Raw genomic sequence first — 8,932 nt, 5'->3', positions numbered from 1 at the left:
TGATTCTAAGGTAGGAACTAAGGGTTATTTGTATGTTTTTTTTTAATTTATGAGAATCATCAACATGCATCAAATGCATCCTTTAGAATATTAGAAGAGAACAGGCAGGCTTTTGCAAGTGATATTCCACAACGAACTATATCTTTACCATCATACAATTCAAAAGATATAAGATCGCATTGTGTTTACTAAAATTTGTTGATTTTTTAAAGAGCATTTTATTTAGTAAGGAAAAGGCCCTCTTAAAGGCTTTTTTTTTCCCAACAAGGCACCTCCCATCTATATAAAAAGTCATTTAAGATTCCTTAAAAGATATCACAGAGAGGAGCAGTTAGATGGCTCAGTGGATTGAGAGTCAGTCCTAGAGGTGGAAGGTCCTGGGGCCAGATCTGAGATCTAGGTGTGTGACCCTGGACAAGTCACTTAATTCTCAATGCCTAGTCTTACTACTCTTCTGTCTTATAATCAAAACACAGTATTGGTTTTAAGATGGAAGGTAAAGGCATTTGAATATGTGCCAGACCCCAGGTTCCTAGTTTAAAGGGTTACATACATCAAAAAAGGAAACATTCCCTGACCTCAAGGAGCTTACCTTCTAATTGGAAGATACAATAAGTGCACAGATAAAGGAATAAACAATATAAAGTAATTGGGAAGTAATTGTGGAGATAGGAGAAGATAGCACTATCTGCTGGGGAGCTCAGGAAGGTCTCCTCTGGGGTATGAGCCTTGAATGGAGCTACGTTTTTCCAAAAGGCAAAGGTGAGAAGGAAGAGAATTTCAGATGTGAGGGACAGCTAATGCTAAGATTCAGAAGTGGAAAATGGAACATCAGGAACAAGGATAACGAGCAAGGCCAATTTGGCTAGATCACAGAGCTTGAGAGGGAGAGCAATGTGAAGTCAGTCTAGATAGATGGGTTGAAGCCATATCATAAAGGGCTTTAAATGACTGAGAAGTTTCTATTTCATTCTAGAAGCAGTAGGGAGCCACCAGGTTTCCTGAGGAGTGCAGTGACATTTCACATCTACGGTTTAGGGAATATCCATTTGTCAGCTCTTTAGTAGAGGGCAGACGGGGAAGGGGAGAGACGTGAGCCTGGAGGACCAATTGGATTGCTATGGTTAGTAAGAGTATTACTGTATAGCCCCATGTCCAACTCTCAAGTCCTGCAGCTCCCTATCTGGTAGGGATAATTGTCACAGAAGGATCAATTGAAGAAATGTGGGATGCTTAGTCTAGAGAAGAGGACAGAAAATTTGGAGACAAGGCATAATAATATCTCTGAATAAGCAAAGAGCTGCTTTAGGGAAGAAGTCATCCAAGCTCAACACTCTTGTGTTGTTTTTAACTCTTCTTCCCCTTTCATTCCCACTTCCTAAGGACGGTCCCCTGCTGCAAAACCTTCAGTCATTCCCCAAGGACTATAGGATAAAATTAAAAACTCACATTTTTCAGGCTTTACGATTTACAAAGCAGTTTGCATATGTTGTTTCATCTGATCCATACCACCACCTCGTGAGGCTAATGGAGCAAGTGTAATCTCCCATTTCTAGGGGACTGAGACTCAGAGGAGTTAAGAGATTTGCACAGGGCCATAGAGCTAGCAAGTGCTGAGGGAGAATTCTAATGTAGATCTTCCTGACTCCACTTTACCACAAATAGCTTAGATTTAAGGACCGCTAAACCTTATTTCATGAGTCCCCATCACACACTCTATTATGCAACTTAAAGTTCCTAGATCCCAACCTACTCTTCTTCTCCTCTGTATAGTCTCACAGGCCAACCATCATATGTTTGTTCCATATCACCAGTTAAAATCCTTTTCTTCCTTCCAGGTCCAGTTCGTAGGGCAATTTTTCCAGGGACTCCTCCTGATACTGACCCTGCATACTCCCAAGCTGGAAGTGATCTTTCCCTCCTCAAATGTTTTTAAAATAACTTTTTCTAGATAAGAATGAACAATTCCCAAAGAAGAATTGCAAATTAATAACCAATATAAGAAAGAATACTCTAAATCACTAATAATAAAAGAAATGCAAGTTAAAAACAATCTTGAGATCCAGCAAAATTGGAAAGATGACAAAAGATGGGAATACTCAATATTAGAAGGAATCATAAATAGATAGAAATGCTAGTGCATTGTTGGTGGAGCTGCAAATCAGTATAAACATTTTAGAAAGTGATTTGAAGTTTATGCAGATAGAGTGACTAAAATGTTTATACCTTTTAATGTAGATATTCCACTATTATCCAAAGAGGCTACTGATAAGAAGAAAGTCTCCATATACATTAAAATATTTATAGTTGCACTTTTTATGGTAACAAAAAGTGGAAAATAAAGTCAATACCTACTATGATGAGAGAATAACAAGTGTAAAAACTCATTATTAAAAAACTCCCAAAAATAAGTATAATGGAATATTACTGGGTTATAAGAAACAATGAATATGATGAATACAGAGAAGTACAGAAAGATTTAAATAATCTAATGCAGAGTGAAGTAAGCAGAGCCAAGATAGCCATATACACGACTGCAATTATATCAATGGAAAGAATCACATCACAAAACAGTCACAAGTGAACACTGTAAAATAACAACAACAACAAAAATAAGTATGGTCCAGAAGAAGAGATATGAGGGGAAAAAACCTATCCCACTCCTTGACACAGGTTAAAAAGTCCATAATTGTGCAACAGGCTTATATTTTCAGACTTTTTTCTATGTATTGCTTATTTTACCTCTTTTTTCTTCTCCTTTTTCATTAAAAATATTCTGTTATATGGGATGGCTCTCTGGGAATGGATAAGAAGAAGATCCTGGGAGAAATTCTGGGGAAAAAAGAACCCAAAAGATAACAAAAGCACTTTATTTTTTTTTTAATCCTTCCTCCAGAACTCTCCTTCCTGCTACCCAGCTCTACCTTGTATCTCACCCATTTGGGTAAATGCCTAAACTGTAATCTTCTTCGGGGCAGATATTGTCTAATTTCTTCTCTATAGATCTCTTATACCTAACACAATGAGTCACACATCTTTTCAGACTGAACTTTTGATTTGATGGGTAGAGGTAACTCGTAGGGACGAAACTTCCTTGATCAAGAGTAACTGCCTTGTAATTTATAGTCTTAGAAGGGCAAGGGTTCTTAAGTTTTTTTATAACATGGATTCCTCTGATGAAGCCTATGGACCCCTTCTCAGAATAGTAATTTTGAGTGCATAAAATACATGGGATAATACAGAAAACCAATTATATTTAAACATATTTATGAAAATACTTTTTAAAACAAGCTCATGGACCTTAGGTCAAGAACCCTCTGTCTTGGGGAAGCTGAGTGGTTCGATGGATAGAAAGACAGAAGATCCTGGGTACAAATCTGGCCTCAGATACTTCCTAGCTGTGTGACCCTGGGCAAGTCCCTTAACCTTCATTGCCTAGCTAGTACCACTTTTCTGCCTTAGAACCATTACACAGTATTGATTCTAGACAGAAGGTAAGGATTTATTTTTTCCCCATGGTTATATGATTCTTGCTGTCTCCCCCCACCCCATTCTCTCCCTGCTCCCAGAGATGATAATCAATTTCACTGGGTTATACATATGTTATCACTCCAAACCTATCAGAAGAATTTAAAAAAAAAAAACGCCTTAGAGTTGCTGGAGATAATGGGAGGTTGAGTGACTTTTCCGGGGTCATGGAGGCTGTACATGTCAGAAATGGAGAATGAACGAGGTTAATTCTACCTGACTCTGAAGCTGACCCTCTCCTAAAATACTGCTTCTTATACAAAGTGCTTCATGCATAGTAGGTGCTTAATAAATGCTGATCTGAAAAAGAATTAAACAGATTCTGTGGGGCTCAACCAGGACTAGTGGGTAGAGGTTATAGGGAGGCAGGTTTTGGTTCAAAATAAGTAAAGACTTCCTAATAACTACAGTTGCCCCAAAACGGAACAGATTTGCTCAGAAGGGGGTGAGCCCCCTGTACCTTGTTGTCTTCAGTGATCTTTAATGACTTGGTGATGTTACTGTGGGTGAACAAGCTGACCCCCGAGGGCCAAGGCTACAATTCTGCAATTCTACATCAAGAAGTGCTTGGAAGAGTGGCAGCACCATACACATGAAAGGGGCTATTTGCATTACCTGGGCCAGGAGAACAGGCTCCTGAGGGCTTCTCACTATTCCCACAACAGTCCCAGTTTCCTAGGGCCAGGCACAGTCAGGATAGAAAGAGATATTTCTTAGAGATCACTTCTCCCAGGCTCCCTGTTTTTGTTTTTCTGAGGAGTGAAGAAATCCTACTAATACTGTCTATGGAACCACGGCCAAGGCTTTTAACCTCCCAAGCCTTAGTTCCTTCATCTGTAAAATAAGGTAGGTGAATTAGATGGCTTCTTCTAAGTGCTCTTGCAGCTCTAAATCTGCAGTTCTAGGTTGCGAAGATTCTTGACTAGTACCCACATCCACCCCAGCCCCATAATTCTGCTCTAGAGAAGCCTGAGGTCAAGGATAATTTAAAAAGTCCCACCTTTCCAAACTAGCAACCTCCTGGTCTGTCAGAGTTCCTAAAATTATTCTTTGCTCCCCCTCCCAAAAAAAGTCTTTATTATATACATAAAAGAAAGGAGGGGGGCTACGTAGCCAAAAGCCACCTCCCCCACGATGCTGAGGAGAAGGGTGAGTAAACTGTCAATTAAAAGACAGAAAAATGACCAAGACTAAAACCACAAGTTAAAGTCAAGCTCAAGTCTCAATTCAATAAAATACAATAAGCATGTAAGCGCCTACTAAGTGCCAGGACCTGTGCTTTGGTGCCAGGAATACAAAGGCAAAAAGAAACATTCCCTGCCCTCAACAGGTTTACATTTCACAAAAGAAAATCTTGCAAACAGATAAAAGGGCACAGAAGGGCCAAATGCACAGTGGGAAGTCCAGCAAGCAGCAAGGGACATTGGGCACAGCAGAGCAGAAAGGGAAGGAGCACCAGGCATGTTTTCTTTGTAAAAGCCATTTGGTATTAGATTTTATCCCATCCTTTTCTGCTCTTTTCTTGATTCATCCTTAAGAGACTGAACACTTCACTCCTTAAGAGTAAGGATGACGTCTTGGTCTTCCTTAGCTTCTCCCACAAGTGCTTGGCCCAGGGTTAAGTGTAAAGAAATCACTCCATCAATCCTTATTGAGTGAAATTGAAAAAAAAATATCTCGTCCTGGTCCTCAAACTGGTGAAGCCTCTGAGACCTCATCTCGTCTAACCCATCCTTCTTCTAAAGCTCACTCTTTCTGTTGAGGGTATCCCTATCCTTCCAATTATTAGGATGCATACACTCTGAAACAGCCTGGCCTCTCCCCTTTCCCTCACTCTTCAGATCCAATTGGTGGTGAATTGCTATTGACTAGTTTCCAAAGTGCATCCAAAAATCCATTTCAATGTTGTTATTCACATGGTTACCAACCTGTTGAAACCCGTATCATCTCATCTGGACTATTATAACCATCTCCTAAATGGGTTCCCAATTTCCATTGTTTCCCTTCTCCAAACCATCCTCCATAGAGCTGCCAAAAAAAACTTACGGCACAGACTGACCATGTTACAAACCCCTGATCTAAAATCTTTAGTAGCTCCCTAGTGGCTCTAAATAAGATATAATCCTGTCAGCACAGCCTTTAAAGCCCTCCACAATTGAGCTCCCATCTATTTGTCCAGTAATCACATTACTCTTCTTGCCACTCTTCTTCCCAGCCAAACTAGTTCCCAAACTCTGTATTCAATTTTCTTCTTTCCTGATAATGTTCAAGCCGACTTTAATGCCTGAAACAGATTTCCTCAGCTACCTCCTCTGTTAAGCTGTCCCAGATCTGCCTAGCTGTTCATATTCACCCTTCTTTCTCAAATTACCTAGGATTTACTTATGAGGCACACATTAGAAGTCACCCCCACAAACATCCCACCTTCTCCATCAGAATGTAAGTTCCTTGAAGGCTTCCTTTATTGTCTTCTTGTCAGTCTAGCCTGTCTAGAATGATACCTCGCATATCAGTAGGCAGTCAATAAATGTTTGTCCAAGTGACTTACTAATTAAAGTGGTAGTGTCAGATGATCTGGGTTCAAATTCTGACTGCTGCTTGCTACTTACTGCCACCTGTGTGACCTTGGAGAAGTTACTTCTTCTTTTTCAGGGCTTCAATTTCCTTATTTGCAAAATCTCTGAGGGATATAGCCCAAATTATCTTTAAGGTCCCTTCCAGCTCTAAGTGCTATGATTCCCCTTAGAACTAGAAGCTTTCAGTGCCCTGCTACCCACAGGACCACAGTCTGTCCAAAACCAGCACCACACATGTCCTCTGTAGCTAATTATAGGTCAGTGAGCTCTTAGGACAGAGAGAGGGACAGATGGTGACTTCCTGTGGCCCTGATACACACAAACACTCCTTTTTTACGATTCCTCCCATTTTCCTGAAACAAGAACTTTATATCAGAGTTCCCTAGACCCTTCCCTTATTACCCCCACTCCTAACTCCAAATACCAATCTCAGCATCACCATTCAGACCTTACCACACCTCATTTTCATATAGAGCTATCAGCCAATTCAACATGAGAGGGCCAAAAGCCCCAGGGAGAGTCTTTAGCTGAAGAAATGCTCAGCTAGCTTTCTCAAACTTCAAGCACACAAAACCAAAACAATGATTTCTCAGGGTCCTAGCCCTACTGGGCACCTGTACCAGGTCACCCATGAAAGTCCTCATTTAGTATGCAGGTTTATCTTATTGTCATTATCATGAGCATCTTGTTCCCTTCCCCACCTCCATTATCCTCTGAAACCCTAGGAAAAAAAATACTGCAAATGGCCCCCAGCTACAATTTCCTCCAGACAGACCATAGCCATCAGATCCAAGATGAGACTTTAGAGCCTGGCATTCCACCCACCCTCCAGCCAGATTTGATACCACCCCCACAGTTATGACATCATGGTATTCTGTTTCACAGCAGTATCCTTGATGCCAACAAGTATAATTCCCTTTCTGCTGCCCCTTTTCTCCCCCACACTCTTCCTCCTTCCAGAGATATCATCTGTGCCCAGTGCCTAGTGCTTTCTTGGCCCTTAATAACCTTTGCACCATTCATCATCTTGTTACTTCCAGATGCTATTAAACTCAGTCGGGAGCTGCAGGACAAAGCCCTGGAAAACAATGGGGGGGGGGGGGGGCGGAATAATACAGGCCGGCCTGCCCTTCCGATCAGGACAGCTTCCCCAGGAATGCCTGGCCAGCTATACAGTGAGAGTATCCAAAAAGGATGTGGTCCTCTCTCTTTGCTTTGATCTGTTACATCCAAATAGAGGGAAGAGAGGGCTGGATGAAAGTACATTTTGCTGCTCAAACACACACACACACCCAGAGTCACACATAAAGGGATGCTCAAGGTTTCAACCCAGGTGTCCCTGGAGGTGACTTCAAAGCAGCCCAAACCCCTTTCAAGCCCAAGCCAGAAGCCCTTTAAGCTCCCTAAGAGGGAAGGATATAAAACCTGAGCCATACTTCCTGCATCATCCCTCTTTTCTCCATACCATAAAACACTAGACATCAAGAAGGGAAGCAGGGGGTGGGGAGACAGTCCCATACCTAGGAATCCACCACATGTCTTTCCCAGGAGAGTGACATCACCTCCTAGTGGCACTTCCTTCCCTCCTCTCCCGTGATCCCCGATTTTCCGCTACCCCCACCCCCAAGAAAACCACAAATCACATTTACAATCTTTTCACCAGCTCCCTTTTTTTTCCTCATCCCCCCTCCACCCCACCGATTGGTAAAGGAGCACAATGTGGAGAGGAACCCTCCAGGCAACAACATACATGCAGCCACTTTGCCCACATGTTCAGGGTCCTCCTGGTCCGGGACCCCCATTCGCGGTTGGCCCGTGCGCCCCACTCCCCACCCCCATCCTCAGTACTGCAGAGGAGGGATCACTACCCAGACAACTGACGAGTTAGACAATTGTGGGGAAGTGGAGTGAGAGAAGCCTCGGGGAGAGACCCCACTCCAAACATCCCCACTCCCCAAGCCCTCCACCCCTAAGCGCCAGGTCTGTCCTCAGAACAGAGCTGAGCTGAAGAAGGGGCTAGGTGAGGTTCCCGGAGGTGTCACTGTCCACAGCGCCTTCCACCCTGGCCCTGGCCAACTCAGCCCCCTGCCTGAGGGCCGGTGGAGCTGGAGAAGACGGGGTCCAGTCTGGGGTGCGTTAGGGTGGGACCCAGGCTCCCGGCTATCGGTAGCATAAGATGCATCATCCTCCACCCCCACACACTCAAGGGCAATGGACGTGAGCGGAGAGGAAGCAAGGGGGGCCGCGTCAGCACCTGCCAGCCAGAAGGTATCACAGGGCTAAAAAGGAAGGGGCGAATCATCTCGTAGGATGCCGTGGGCACAGCCTAGCTAGCAGACCCGGCGACAGCCAGGCAGGGGTTAGGCCTCGGCTGGGGGGCGGGGAAGGGGGGGAGGGGAAGAGGGAGAAAGGAGGAACCCTGCTCCCCAACCACCACCACGCCAGGCCCTCACCTGCTACCGCCGCCGCCGCTGCTCACAGGCAGCAGGGAGCCGCCCCCGACCGCGGGAGCAGGGCACGTCGGGGGGAACCGAGCCGGAGCAGAACTGGATGCAGCCTCAGCCGGTGCCCGGCCTGAGGCCCCGCCCCAAACAGCGCACATTAGCATACCCCGCCTCCTGGGCGGAGCCACAAGCCCCGCCCCGTGGGTCCGTGCACGTGACACGGTTACCAGTGATCCTAGCGCCATCTTTGTGGGACCCTTAGCCAGGTGTGGATTAGCCTGGGTGCTTGGGGATGGAGGGATGAGCAGCTGTCCCCAACCCCACCCTTCCAAGGCCGGCCTCCGATCCCACATGCAGCAGCAATTCTTAGGCTCGGTCATCTTA

This window comes from Monodelphis domestica, chromosome 2 (genome assembly GCF_027887165.1).
Source record: "Monodelphis domestica isolate mMonDom1 chromosome 2, mMonDom1.pri, whole genome shotgun sequence".
In the NCBI taxonomy this organism is placed as follows: Eukaryota; Metazoa; Chordata; class Mammalia; order Didelphimorphia; family Didelphidae; genus Monodelphis; species Monodelphis domestica.
Note: the sequence above shows the minus strand (reverse complement) of the source record.